Below are 14,525 nucleotides of genomic sequence, written 5' to 3'. Positions count from 1 at the left end.
AGTTACTGTTTTCTTTCTTTCCTTTTTTTTTTGTTTACTTTTTTTGTTTTGTGCTCTGGTGTTCAAGAGGGCACTATTTTGTTTCCATGGTTTCAGACAGGTGGAAGTTTGCATGTGGTAATTCAGCGGATCTGTTCCGAACAGCCAGCAATAGAACAATGAATTTTTAGGAGATACCAAATCTGTGCTGCCATTCTTTACAAGTAGCTTTTGTAAAGAAGGCCAAATATAGTAACTTCATGGAGTGTTACTTCAGTTTTGATCTGGTAACCCTTAGCCATTCTTGAAACATAAATCCATTATGTTTCTAATAAGTACGTTGTTAGAAATTGTTGCAGTCAACCTAGCAGCACACAGTAGTCTTCTCTTAACAGTAATCACCTGTGATGAATTGTATAAAAATAAAGATGTGCGAATTTAGGCAGTCTTCTGCAGAATCTGACAAATGTACAAGCACTTTGAAATAATTAAATCAAAAGAAAAATGGCACACAAAACATTGGCTGGCAGACAGGCTCAATATTTACACAGTTTGCCCTTCATATTGAGACCTTCTGGACTTTCCTTAAAAGTCAGTTTGCAGCGCTATGATATCTGTTAAAGCCGTTGCAGATCCAGGCCGTTCTTAAAATGTTTTGCCAAAAAAAAACTGGAAAGCCATATTCCAGAACTTTGAGATGCCACAATTAAGTCATATCCCTGGCCTGTTTTAGATCAATTTATCATTTCTTTGCCAGTTGGAAAAGAATAACAAAAAAAGTGATGCTTCTTTGTGGGCATATCCCAGAAGTCTGTGCACGTGAAAGACTGAGCCAGCTTAACAGGCTTCCAAGTAACAGACCTGCTGAGTAGAAAAGGCAGGATTCACAAAATACATTGTTTTTTATTATGCATTGCATATGTGTATAGACCAAGCTGTTAACTCATGTAAGTGGTTTGTGAGTCCACACCATGGTTTCTAATATTCTCTGAAGCATCCAAAAGGTCATGGATAGGCAATTCATTACTTAAGTAGGTCTGTTTTGAGTAACATAATAAGTTGATTTTGTCATCTTATTTTAATACTTTTGATATTTGGAAGACTTTATAATGGCATTCTTTAGGCTGGTATGGATTGTGCTTTACACAGTTGATATTAATACAGTTGATATTATAGTTACTACTATTAAGATACTATGCCCCTACTTTCAAAACATTTGTCAAAATGTTCCTTACCAAGGGGCTGTATTCACTTTGTTATGGTTCTCATTAAGCATTATGTGTTATATGGTATAAGGTAAGTCCTAATCAGTGGCAAGCATAAAGCAAAGCTAAGGTAGCACCCCATTTCTGGTTGCAGTCTATATGATGTAAAAGGCTATGTACACAATAAGTACTTATAATGATATTCCTGCCTTCAGTCAATAGTAGGACACTATATTCTTGGCAGCATGGGTATTTTTAAATGCTTCTTGGTTGCTGCAGTGAGAAAATTCTTAAAAAAAACATTATGGTAATCATTCATGTTTGCACCCATGCCTACCACCTGTACACTCACAGTGTAATATTATGAATGATTTGCTGTACAAAATATTGTTTTGGCAGCCTATAGCTAGTTTTCTTTGTATTGTATTGGTGCAGTTTACTACTAATACTGTATCTTTAAGAAACTTTGTGGAAATTGTAGTATGTAGTACATATGCGCATGTGTACACACATGCATCTGTGTGTGTGTGTGTGCGTGTGTGTGTGCGTGTGCGTGTGTGTGTGTGCGTGTGTGTGTGTGTGTAGAAAAACTAAAGAACTATTTTAACATTGTGCTGCTGATGGACATATAAACATATAAATAATTCAAACTGAAGTCATACAAAAATGTATTCAGAAGTGCACATGAGTTTCAGTGTACAAGTAGCAGTAATTGTGGGAACTGCAGCAAGTAGAAATAGGAAGCTAACTCTCTTTTAAATAGTCTAGTACGCTGTCTTTCCAGAACATCTCATTCATCCTTAAATTTGACAGATGTTAAGAATTAGACATGTAGTTGTGTGCTTTTCATGAGTAACATTTGCAGAAGATTAATAAGGAGCAGACATATTCAAAATGTCTTTCATGCTAAGACGTTGCAAATAAAAGAGTAACTGTAAAAACCTGGGTAAATGTGAGGGAAGTTAAGCTGAGTTAGTAAAAAGGGTAGTAACACAGGAAGTACTGGAACATCTAATAAAAATAAATTAATAAAAGCAGGAAAAACAGATGCTGACAGTGCGTGGAAAGAGCACATAGTGGAAGATAAAAGTTCACAAAATATACTCTTTTCTGTACCCTTGCGACCTGTGGGGTAGTTCCACCAAGGAGTCTGCATCTTAAGCATGGGTATGGTGAAATAAGTTATGAAGCAGTAGTAGTTAATATATATTGTGCTCACAACTGCCTAAAATGTGGTTTTCTAGTGGCCTGTAATTTCCACATATAAGTGCACATCAAACCAAAAGCAGGGGATGAGACCTATTCCGCACAAATTTGAACTTTGTTTTTGTTAATGACTGAAAGCTATTTGGAACATTTTCTTGTTCATAAGGCATCATTAACTTTTGGCAAAAGTTTTGACCACCTGGGTTCGCTCAGGGCACTCATTGTACTAATCATAATGCTGTGGTCAAGGTGAAGGGGTTGTGTCCAGTTCATATTGCACTATCACCTTTGATTTATTTTGTTGAGTGAGCTCCAAGATCCAGTGCATAAACAACCAAACAGGTTAGCACATGTAGACGTGCACAATTTATTCCTTCTGTTTGAAAGCTTCAGTTAATCTGTAGTATTTACACTGGGTTTGGAGAGATGTGTATTTGTTTTCATTCTGTTGCCTCTGACAACCTCATGCAAATATGTACATGCTTGGATTTTTGCTCAACCAGCATTCCAATATAAACATATTTTGAGTTTGTTGCATGGAATATTGACAAGACACACAAAAGTGCAGCTGTAACATAAGCAGTCATTTTTTTTCTTATCATAACGTGCTGTTCCCGACTGCATACAGGGAAATTTGTTGTCTGAATGCAGTATGTAATTTTTGCCAAAGGAACAACAGTATGGGAAAACACAAATGATGAATATTGCTCCTCGGAGATAAAGTAAAAAATAGTTAATTCACTTTAAGGCATTTTCAAGTTATTTCACAGAAACTGTTTCAGCACTAGAATAGTAATTTGGTGACAAATGAGGGAAATGCATGCAGTTTCATGTATATTTATATTTAGTTCTTGAAAAGCAGATTAACAAAATACAGTTTAAGGAGTGGTTCAGTCATGTTGCAAATATGTTTGATGGCTGCAATGTGATTCTGCCTCTGTTTACTGATGGCAGGAAACATCAGTGTGTTACATGGATTTTAACAGTGATTGTTCACAAAGAGTGAATTTAACTAATCAGAAAGAAAAGCCCAGCCACATGTGATCCACTGAGGTAAAACCTTGTGTCACACAACATTAGACAGCTGTGGCATTACTTGTAATATTTTGTGCTCAAGGGCCCAGAATGAAGTTTCTACTCACAACTGTCTTGTTTTAGTGCTGCATATGTCTAATCGTTCTTGACAACTTTATAAGTTATCTTTTGCAAAGCTGTTCTACATACAAATGATGTTGAACATGACAGAAACATGGACATAGATCAAGAAGGAATGTAAATGTCACCATGTGACAGAAGAAGAAGGACTTTTCTTGTAGTAGAGTGATGTGATGGAGCTAGGTTTCTTTTTCTGAAGAAGCATGCATAGCTGTTAACCTGCAGAATGTATATGTCCGTGTGTATGTCTATCATACTAACTGAGGCCATTATTGCTAAGCTAGTGAGTGCATCAGATCTACTACAGGTACTTTTCTGCTAGTAATTTGCAACACACCTACTTGATTAAAAAAAAAACAAGTGCTCAAACTCGATTAGCCCGATCTCCATTTTGTACATAGCCATCCCTGGTCTCAACCACATAAGACTACATTACCCTACCAAAATTGAAGTTGTAACTCTAAAACCCCATCCAATTCCCAACCCGTTTTCTCACTCTCTTACCCTAAACTTCCACTTCCCCTTCCTGAATCTAAATTCCCTGATCGCTGCCTGAACCTGAAACTCCACCCCGCCAAACCTAAATTGCTTGATTGCTCCCAAAACCTAGAACTCCTCTCCCACACCAACACCTTAAATTCCTTGATTTCTCCCAAGCCCTAGAACTCCCCGCCCACACCCTAAATTCTTTGATTGCTCCCAAAACCTAGAACTCCCCTCCCACACCCTAAACCTAAAACTCCCTCTGCATTCCCTAACCCCAAAGTCTCCCTAAGCTGAAAGTCTCTTTCTACTCCCTAAATCAAAAATCCTGCTTCTGCTTTCTCTTCACAGCTGCCTGCCTAAACTTACGTTTGAATTTCAGTGTGAACATCATCCCACAAGTTGCTTCAGTCCCTGGCTTCGAGACAGTGATTATGGAGTGCTTGTAGTGAACCTGAGCACATTAGTGGTTGTATTTATTCCTGTCTTTCTAACATTGTGGTTTGCAGATTCCGTAAAACATATTAGCCTTTAGCATTTTTATTTTTTTTTATTTGCTGGCAGTTTGCTGTGTCTGCATGTACAGCTGTCCGGTGAAGGGTTAGGATACCCCTTCCTGCAGGCAAGACAATCAGTTCATGTGAGATACCTGTGCCCACCAAATAAAGAAATCAGATATAATAGTCCCACTATGTGCAGCTGGACAGTGCTATGGATTTTAACAACTTTCAGCTAGTTTGTTCTCACGTGACCTTATCAAAGTTCCTAAAGAAATCCAGTCAGATATGCCTTCAACAGCATCTCAGAAATGACAACCATATCATATAAATCTGAATTATCCTACCAGTACCTGTTTCACAACATGATTTCATTCAAGTCATAGAAGATAAACTGCCCAGTGTACTTTAACTAACAGTATGTAAAGTGTGAGACTTAAAATTGCAGGTCCTAAATAAATTGAAAATAAATGTTGTCTCACTAAAAGTAACATAAAATATTGAAGCTTATTCTTAAAATGTTTCTTCAGGATGGTGTCCACTCCCCATGTACTGCTGATATAAGAAACTGGGACCCTGAATAAGATGAATGCCATGAAGTGACATAGGTTATGTCTATATTCTCCACAATCAAAGCTGGAGTTTCATTATTGCAAGGACTGCAGTTGCAGTCCTCAGAGTTTCAGCAGGCCCCAGTAGTGTATGAAGTATCTCGCTGAGTTGCAGGGACGATAGATCATTAGTATCTAAGCTGTGATGTGGTTGTTTGAATGGATTGCACTCTATGAGTCTGTAATGTAATCCATCCACCCGCAACCCCTTTTTTCATTTTACACATGGGGTCAGAGTGTCACTTCAACAGTGACAATCATCTCAAGTGAAGGTTTACACCACTGAGTGGCTAGCCCTGCCATGGTAGTTAATGCAGACCACTCACACACACAGCCAGTTTAGAATGTCCAATCCACCTACTGCATGTCTTTGGAATATGAGAGGAAACAGGAGTACACAGAGGAAACCCATGCAACAGCAGGGAGGATATGCAGACTCCACACAGAAGGCAGCCCAGCCAAGAATTGAACCAGAGAACCTCTTGCTGTGAGGCGACAATGCTAACCGCTGCACCACCACCACAGCTGCCCAGTCTGTATGTAGTCATTGTCACTAAATTTGAATTTCCATTGGAAAAACTGCATTATTTGGCATAATGAAAAAGAGCAAGTGCCCTTTTAAACACAGCCGTGTGTATATCATTGTAAAAAAAATACCAAGATTCTTCTTGGTTAGGTGTCAGAATTTATGATCAGACTACAGCTGGGTATATGATATGAGCCCAATGAGAGCCTCACTTGTTGAAATCTGTTTGGTTTCTCATAGTGTCATTAAGTAGACTTTCTGCACATATCAAGTTAAATGTTATAGGCGTAATAAGTATAATGTGATCATTTTGTATGTAGTTCTCCTTCTGAGCTAGAACAGGTTATTTTTATTCATGGATTTCAGGAAGGAAAAGTACTTCGACACAGTGGCAGACAGAAACCTTGTGGGGAGAATTAGGAGCAGAAGAGCTGGTGCAGGTAGACAAGAGTCTGGGTTACAACAACAAAACAACACAATGGTAAGGCTGGGATTTGTCTGGTGTAAATCCCACTAGCTATGGGTGGGGGTGGCACAGGGTTTTGCATTGTATCCACTCCTGGTCACTACATCTCTGTGTGATGTAAATATAGCAGTGAATGGCAAAGTCAGTCAGTTTGCTGACAACAAAGAACATTTCTGCAGAACATAGAGAACATCATTCTTTTTTTTTTATTTGTAGTTAACATTGTACGGCCATGTCACATAAGTCCTGCATTTCAAGACCTACTCTTAAAGAGTGCCTATTTAATTTACTAGCTCAGATTCGCACAGTGTGCAAAAGAGATTGGTGCATTTAACTCCAGGAGTGAAGGATGAAACTTCAGGTCATAGACTTGACGATATGCTGTGATCATTTAAACAGGTAAATCCAGTGCAACAGAGAGCAACGTAAAAGTAGATGTGTAGACAATTGAGAAGGAGAATAACGGGAGGGTGATATTCCAGTCTTAATTTAGACATGCAGTAGTGTGAACAGGCTGTATTGAAAGTCACTTACACTTTTGCTTACATAGGAAAAGGATGGGCTCAAGAAAAAAAATTGCCAATCATTTGCTGCATGGGGTGTAAGAAAGGTGTCCTGTATTTAACTGTGTACATCAGATTGTGGAAACTGTGACAAGCACAATAAGGTTCACAGTGAAATGTTAAGAGGTGTATTGGGAGAGGGATCTGAAATTCAGAGAAAAGCTGAAGGTACTTTCACTGTCCACTTTAGGTTTAAAAAGGTAATAGAGAACATGCAGGGACTATGCATGCTATCAAGTGCCGCTATAGGACAGAAGGGATGGCATGTACAGCTAGAAAGTATATTCAAAGTGAATTAAGAAGTACTTTTTCACAGATAGGTTGGTAGTACTTTAAAACAACAATGCAAAAAAGAAAATAGCAGTGAATAGCACAATGCAGTTACTTAAAGGAATTTTGTTTGAGTGAACGATGCTGAATAGTGGGGGAAGTATTTAAGTAATTGCTGTAGCTGTCAGTAAAACACAATGAGTTTACTGGTGTTATCCTTGTGGGGAAGTATTTAAGTACCTGCTGTAGCTGTTAGTAAAACACAGTGAGTTTACTGGTGTTATCCTTGTGGGGAAGTATTTATGTACTTGTTGTAGCTGTTAGTAAAACACAGTGAGTTTACTTGAGTTATCCTTGTGGGGGAAGTATTTAAGTACTTGCTGTAGCTGTCAGTAAAACACAGTGAGTTTACTGGTGTTATCCTTGTGGGGGAAGTATTTAAGTACTTGCTGTAGCTGTTAGTAAAACACCGTGAGTTTACTTGAGTTATCCTTGTGGGGGAAGTATTTAAGTACTTGCTGTAGCTGTTAGTAAAACACCGTGAGTTTACTTGAGTTATCCTTGTGGGGGAAGTATTTAAGCACTTGCTGTAGCTGTAGTAAAACACCGTGAGTTTACTTGAGTTATCCTTGTGGGGGAAGTATTTAAGCACTTGCTGTAGCTGTAGTAAAACACAGTGAGTTTACTGGTGTTATCCTTGTGAGGGAAGTATTTAAGTACTTGCTGTAGCTGTTAGTAAAACACAGTGAGTTTAGGGAAGTATTTAAGTACTTGCTGTAGCTGTTAGTAAAACACAGTGAGTTTACTGGTGTTATCGTTGTGGGGGAAGTATTTAAGCACTTGCTGTAGCTGTTAGTAAAACATAGTGAGTTTACTTGTATTATCCTTGTGGGGGAAGTATTTAAGTACTTGCTGTAGCTGTTAGCAAAACACAGTGAGTTTACTGGTGTTATCCTTGTGAGGGAAGTATTTAAGTACTTGCTGTAGCTGTTAGTAAAACACAGTGAGTTTCTTGTGCTTCTTAGTCGTTCTGCTTACCAGTAAGCATTAGGCAGTATCAAGGGGAACTGTAGCACTTGTATGCAAAGTCTTTTCAGCAAGATGTTTACCGGTTTGTGGCGGCAATACAGGCTAATTTTGAGGTAATGACATTTGGTCATACTGCGGTCCTGGGTTATTTTTCAGACTTCAGTTAACTACTGTGTAATGTAGAACAATTAATTTGGCTACTTTCTGTGAAGATACATCTGTAAACTGGCAGACGTATGTCTTCTAGAAAACAAAATGAGATAAAAACATAATTGCGGACTTCATTATGGCCATCTTACACTTGGCTGTTGTACTGTCAACACATCCACTACTTCCTCATCATGGAATCTTTTCTCCAACGTCTAGCAATGGAGCTCTATCTGAAACAACTGTTCATGCTAATGTTGCAGACAAACTCTACCACATCCTTGTAGTGTGTACTTTAGGTAGAATGATAAGGCAAGATGCAGTTTTTTATCTTCACATGGATTTATTAATTTTGGATATTCTGAGGTTCAGCAAACTGTACAAAGATCACTATGTTTATGTAGACCTAATGCTTAGTTTTAATATCCTGTATTTGTCTTTGTTGCATACTTTAAATAAGAGTATGAGGCTGCAGTAATCTAGTGATAGTCACTCAAATTATTTAAGCAGGTACTCATATTACGTAAACAGATACTCACTCATATTATTTAAGCAGATACTCAAATAAGCACCACAATATAGTGTGTGTTAATGTACATTTTACAAGTGAAGTATTGCATGAGCTGAAATAATTATTTGTTTATTTATTTATTTTTGAATTGGAGTAGTTTATATTGTAAACAGAAACCAGGAGCTGCAGAAACTCAATCATTATATGTAGTGACTAAGACAGAATTTCGGACACAATGCCATTCACATCCTAAGCATATCCTGTGAACTGAAGCCTGTCTGTCTGCCTTGGCAGAGCCTTGAGTGAGCATGCTCAGATTCTTCACCATCTGTATCCTCAGCTGCATGCTGATCACCTCCGTGGCTGCCGTTGGCTCTCATTACAAGGAAGCAGCATGCTGTGCTGATGTAGGCATCATAATAGGAAGCACCTAGGCCTGTCATAAACAAGCAGGTCTAAAAGAGGGGAAAAAAAGGTGCAGGCCTGACGGAGGATGTTTCCATGGTAACAAGCAGAAATGAGGCTGCCATTTTGGAGTAATTGCTGGCAAATATGGTTATGTGAAGAGCTAGAAAGTATATTGCTGGATATATAAGCTTTTGCCGTGTGTGCATTGCAGAATGATTTGTGGACTAGTCTTCCAGGAAGATAACTTGGGATATGAGGATACATTTAACATTTCAGATGCTAGCTGCAATATTGCATTTTACAAGACACTGAAAACCACAGTATCTGGAAATATGATTCATGGTATATAGATGCTTTTAAAAAAAAGTCCTGCACAGATTTACTACAGAGTAAAAAAGGAATTAGATGGGGGCAGCAAGACAGATATTTGGTAGCACCTCCAGGTTGGTACTATACCTGACAGGATAAAGGCTCCAGCCTTCAACATAACACAAGAAGATGACCTTGTGTTGTACGCACTGTACAGCTTCTCCAAAGTTCTGTACATTTGACTACTGGATACAGGTAAGAGAGTTTGGCCTTTTTCTTTCAGAATTTTTATTTTCCATATTGTTTCATTGAATTACCTGAAGTCCATCTTTATGGAACCAAAATTGAACGATGTAACAGCAAATGTTTCAAAATCACACACTTTCATTCTGAAGACAGTTAATACAAAGTGCTGTATCTCAGTTTTGACCATGGTCTGCACTGTGCAACAGTTTCTAGCTGAATGTGCATGGCAATTTGGGAAGACTTTCTTTTCATCACAAGCGTGCTTTTACATACCTTTTCTGGATAAGTGATAAAGTTGTTTACTGGAAACTGCTGCTGTCTATCTGTATGTGCCTGAAATGCAAACACTGGCTAATATCGGATGTAGCTGTTGACAGTATGATAGAAGTTTGTGACTATGAGACAAAGGAGGGAGATATATTTTTGTATCAATCACACAATAAGAAAGATGTTGTTTAAGAAGAATTTTAATATTTATGAATAAAAAAAATGTTGTTTAAGAAGAATTTTAATATTTATGAATAAAAAATCCAAACAAAAAGGCAACAAGAAATGCTGTATTTCTGAATGTTGGGTTTCAGGAAAAAAATGTATTGGCAGGATATATACAGCATGGAGCACCTGTGGATATAAGATGCATTTGGAAGTCCTGACATTTAGATTAAATACACTAAACATAAATTATGTTTCTGTATCTGAGTTGGCTGAACCATCCACTGAAAAGTACAGGATGCACTTGGAGACATGGTTACTTAGAAGTTGTAGCACATTACTAGTAACACTCAATGTCATTGGCTACTTAATGTTCTCAGGATGGACCTGGAGACAGGGTTACTTAGTAGTTGTGGCACACTACTAGTGAGACTCAATGTCATTGGCTACTTAGTGTTCTGAAATGGAACAGACAAATACCAAAGTATAATGTCTCCAAGTATCCATATTGCCAGGTAAGGAGTTATATGTAGCAGGAACTGAAACCAGGATTCCTAGCTCTGAAACAGATAAACCTCACGTTTTTCCGTGGTTATTTTTCTCATGGTTATTTGGATTTTCAGTAGTAGTTTAAGGAATACCACTGAGAAACAGTCAAGCTGCCACTTTAGTGGCAGTATATGAGTTTGGCTGGAGAGAATCATTGATTCTGCAGTGGCACGTACTAAAATTTAGCAGCTGACTGTGTACTGTTTATATAAAGATACTTGAGGAAGAGTGGTTTATGCAGTTGTGCCCATGTATTTTTTTTTTGAAGCAGTATCTGAGTAAAATTTGTATTGTTGATATAGGAGGGAATGTGGTTTAATGAACCGATGAGAGCCAAGGAGTAAAAGTATGAACATTAAATTGTCATCCATTAGTATGAAGTGGCAAGAATAAACTAACCCCTCTCTACCATACACAAATAAATACAATGTAGACAGAATGCACAATATATGAACACACACACACACACACACACACCTGGAAGCATTATTACAACTGTTATACTTTTTAAATTTACTAGGATCCATGTAGTAGGAAACTTAGAATGTGTGGTTAGAACATAAGTACCCAGATGTTTCACTGGTTGAGAACTGATGCTATTCTACCATGTTATTATACAGTTAACCATTTGTAATGAATGAATGGTAAGCACTTTTTGCTGGACTGTGATCAGAAAACACTCATAAATGCTAGAACACAAGGACTTGACAGAAATAGTTTATGCTGCCTGCAGCTTTACTAATAGTTACACATTTCATGACTCATTTGTGATTGTGGAGCTTTTCTCCCTGGGCCTCCACTGAAAATAGGCACTTCCTGGCCCAGTTAGACTTTCCCGATAAACAAATGTCAAATAAATAAACATCTTGGCACATGCACGAAATATGAAGCACTAGGTCATTTTTCAGATCCCCTGCTTTTGACTGACACCTTTCTCTTTATTCTCCAGATGCATTCTGGACTATATTATGTATTTCTTTTTCAAAATAAGCAAAATGCCCAGCTCTAGAATGTACAGCAGTGTGACAAATACATTAGAAGGTGTCAGACATTTAGTTATGAACTAAAAGTTGAGTTTCTTTGGTTTATAGCACCATAAATGGTATAATGTTGTGCAACTAGGTCAGTTTGTTTATTTGTTTTGTTGTGATGACCAGGTAGCTCTACGTACAGCTCATCTTCAGGAGAGACCTGAGACAGTATTTATCCTGACTAAAGTATATTTGGCAAGACACCAGGAACTAGTTTGTGCCTGTGCAATTTCAGTGGTGGTGAGTCAGTGGCAAATATGTAGCACACTTGCCTTTGGAGTAGAAGGCTGTGGGATCTGTTCTCACACCAGGTAGGTTGATTGCTGACAATGGAGTGAGGCATAAGAGGAGTGGTCTGCCCCTAATTCTGTTGTCCTTCAGATAAGATGTTAAATTAAGATCCCATCTGCTTGAGTTGGTGGTAGCTCGATGGATGAAAAAGATACCATGTCACCTATGAAAAAGAGTAGACGAATTTCCCTACTAGTATCAATGCCATATGAGGTCTTGTCCCCTAAAAAGAAGCTAATAACTTACCTTAGTTTAGTAAAACTAAATCACTGAACAATGGATAAATAAAAATGCTCCAAATGTTATTTTCTTCTTTTTTTTAATTGGTGATGAATTAAGGCATTTTCAAACTTAACTACAAAAGAAGTTGCACGCCCTTACATGGCTATTTTAATGATGGTTAGTATTTTGTTAGGCGATCTCTGCCTAACATGCAAACCTATGTCAAACCCAAGCTGTTGGACAGGCTCCACTTAAAGAAATCCCAGTCCCTCCAAGCTACAAGCTCTTGGGACCTAAACCTTGTCACCACAATAAACAGAACATGCTGGAGGGATAGATTCCTGTTACAGAGACTTCCCATACTCTGGAACAAGCTACCCATCTATGTCAAACACAGCTCCTCATTAGCACTCTTCAAGAGAAATCTTGATGATTGGATGGGAGATAGGAAATTCACCCCGGGGATCACTTCTGTGGCTCTGTTTGACAGGGGCACAGGAAAGTAGACCCATATGTATGTATGTGTGTATATATATATATATATGAGTGTGTGTGTGTGTGTATACATGAGTGTGTGTGGGTGTAGTATATATATGTATATATATATATATATATATATATATATATATATATATATATATATAGCTGTGATACATTTCAGTAAACACTGGCTTTGATGACAGTCTCCTTATTTCTGTCATCATCATCTTCTTTCAGCTGTTCCCATTAGGGGTCACCACAGCGGATCATCTGTTTCCATTTCTTCCTGTCCTCTGCATCTTGCTCTATCACACCAACCACCTGCATGTCCTCTCTCACCACATCCATAAACTTTAACTTAGGCCTTCCTCTTTTCCTGTTACCTGGTAGCTTCATCCTTAGCATCTTTTTCCCAATATACTCCGCATCCCTTCCCAGCACATGTCCAAACCAGCGTAATCTTGCCTCTCTGGCTTTGTCTCCAAACCTTCCAACCTGGGCTGACCCTCTAATATACTTATTCCTAATCTTGTCCACCCTTGTCACACCCAATGCAAATCTTAACATCTTTAACTCTGCCACATCCAGCTCAAATGCCTGCCTTTTTGTCAATGCCACTATCTCCAACCCATATAACATAGCTGGTCTCACTACCCTCTTGTAGACCTTCCCTTTCACTCCTACAGGTACTCGTATATCACAAATCACTCCTGATACTCTTCTCCACCCACTCCATCCTACCTGTACTCTCTTCTTCACCTCTCTTCCACACTCACCGTTACTCTGAAGTATTGACCCCAAGTATTTAAACTCATCCACCTTCACCACCTCTACTCCTTGCATCCTCAGCATTCCTCTATCCTCCCTCTCATTCACACACATATATTCTGTCTTAGTCCTGCTGACCTTCATTCCTCTTCTCTCTAGAGCATATCTCCATCTCTCCAGGGTCTCCTCCACCTGTTCCCTACTCTCACTACAGATCACAATGTCATCTGCAAACATCATAGTCCATGGGGATTCCTGTCTGATCTCATCTGTCAACCTGTCCATCACCATTGTAAATAAGAAAGGGCTCAGAGCTGATCCTTGATGTAACCCCACCTCCATCTTAAATGCATCCGTCACTCCCACCGCAGACCTCACCGCTGTCACACTACCCTCGTACATATCCTGTACCACTCTTACATACTTCTCTGACACTCCTGACTTCCTCATACAATACCACAACTCCTCTCTAGGCACCCTGGCATATGCTTTCTCCAAGTCTACAAAAACACAATGCAACTCCTTCTGACATTCTCTGTACTTCTCCATCAACACTCTCAGAGCAAACATCGCATCTGTAGTGCTCTTTCCCGGCATGAAACCATACTGCTGGTCACTAATCATCACGTCCCTTCTTAACCTAGCTTCCACTACTCTTTCCCATAACTTCATGCTGTGACTGACCAATTTAATCCCTCTGTAGTTACTACAGCTCTGCACATCACCCTAATTCTTACAAATCGGTACCAAAACACTTTTTCTCCATTCCTCAGGCATCCTCTCACTCTCCCAAGATTTCATTAAACAATCTGGTTAAAAACTCCACTGCCATTTCACCTAAACACCTCCATGCTTCCACAGGTATGTCATCTGGGCCAACAGCCTTTCCATTCTTCATTCTCTTCATAGCTATCCTTACTTCCTCCTTGCTAATCTATTGTACTTCATGATTCACTATCCCTACATACTTCCAACCTTCTCTCCCTCTCATTCTCTTAATTCATCAACCCCTCAAAGTACTCTTTCCATCTCCTCAATACACACTCCTCGCTTGTGAATATGTTTCCCTCATTATCCTTTATCACCTTTACCTGCTGCACATCTTTCCTAGCTCGGTCCCTCTGTCTAGCCAATCGGTACA

The 14,525-nt window shown here is 38.8% G+C and overlaps 1 protein-coding gene across 2 annotated transcripts in view; it reads left to right on the top strand.

Annotated features, from left to right (window-relative positions):
- Window positions 1-14,525, top strand: part of PDE4D (phosphodiesterase 4D) — a 1,733,336-nt gene that overhangs the window by 1,653,642 nt on the left and 65,169 nt on the right. The gene's annotated exons all lie outside the window — the stretch shown is intronic.

Source organism: Protopterus annectens, chromosome 2.part2 (genome assembly GCF_019279795.1).
Source record: "Protopterus annectens isolate FY-2018-M chromosome 2.part2, PAN1.0, whole genome shotgun sequence".
Lineage (NCBI taxonomy): Eukaryota > Metazoa > Chordata > Ceratodontiformes > Protopteridae > Protopterus > Protopterus annectens.
Note: the sequence above shows the minus strand (reverse complement) of the source record. Positions and strands in the feature narration are given on the sequence as shown.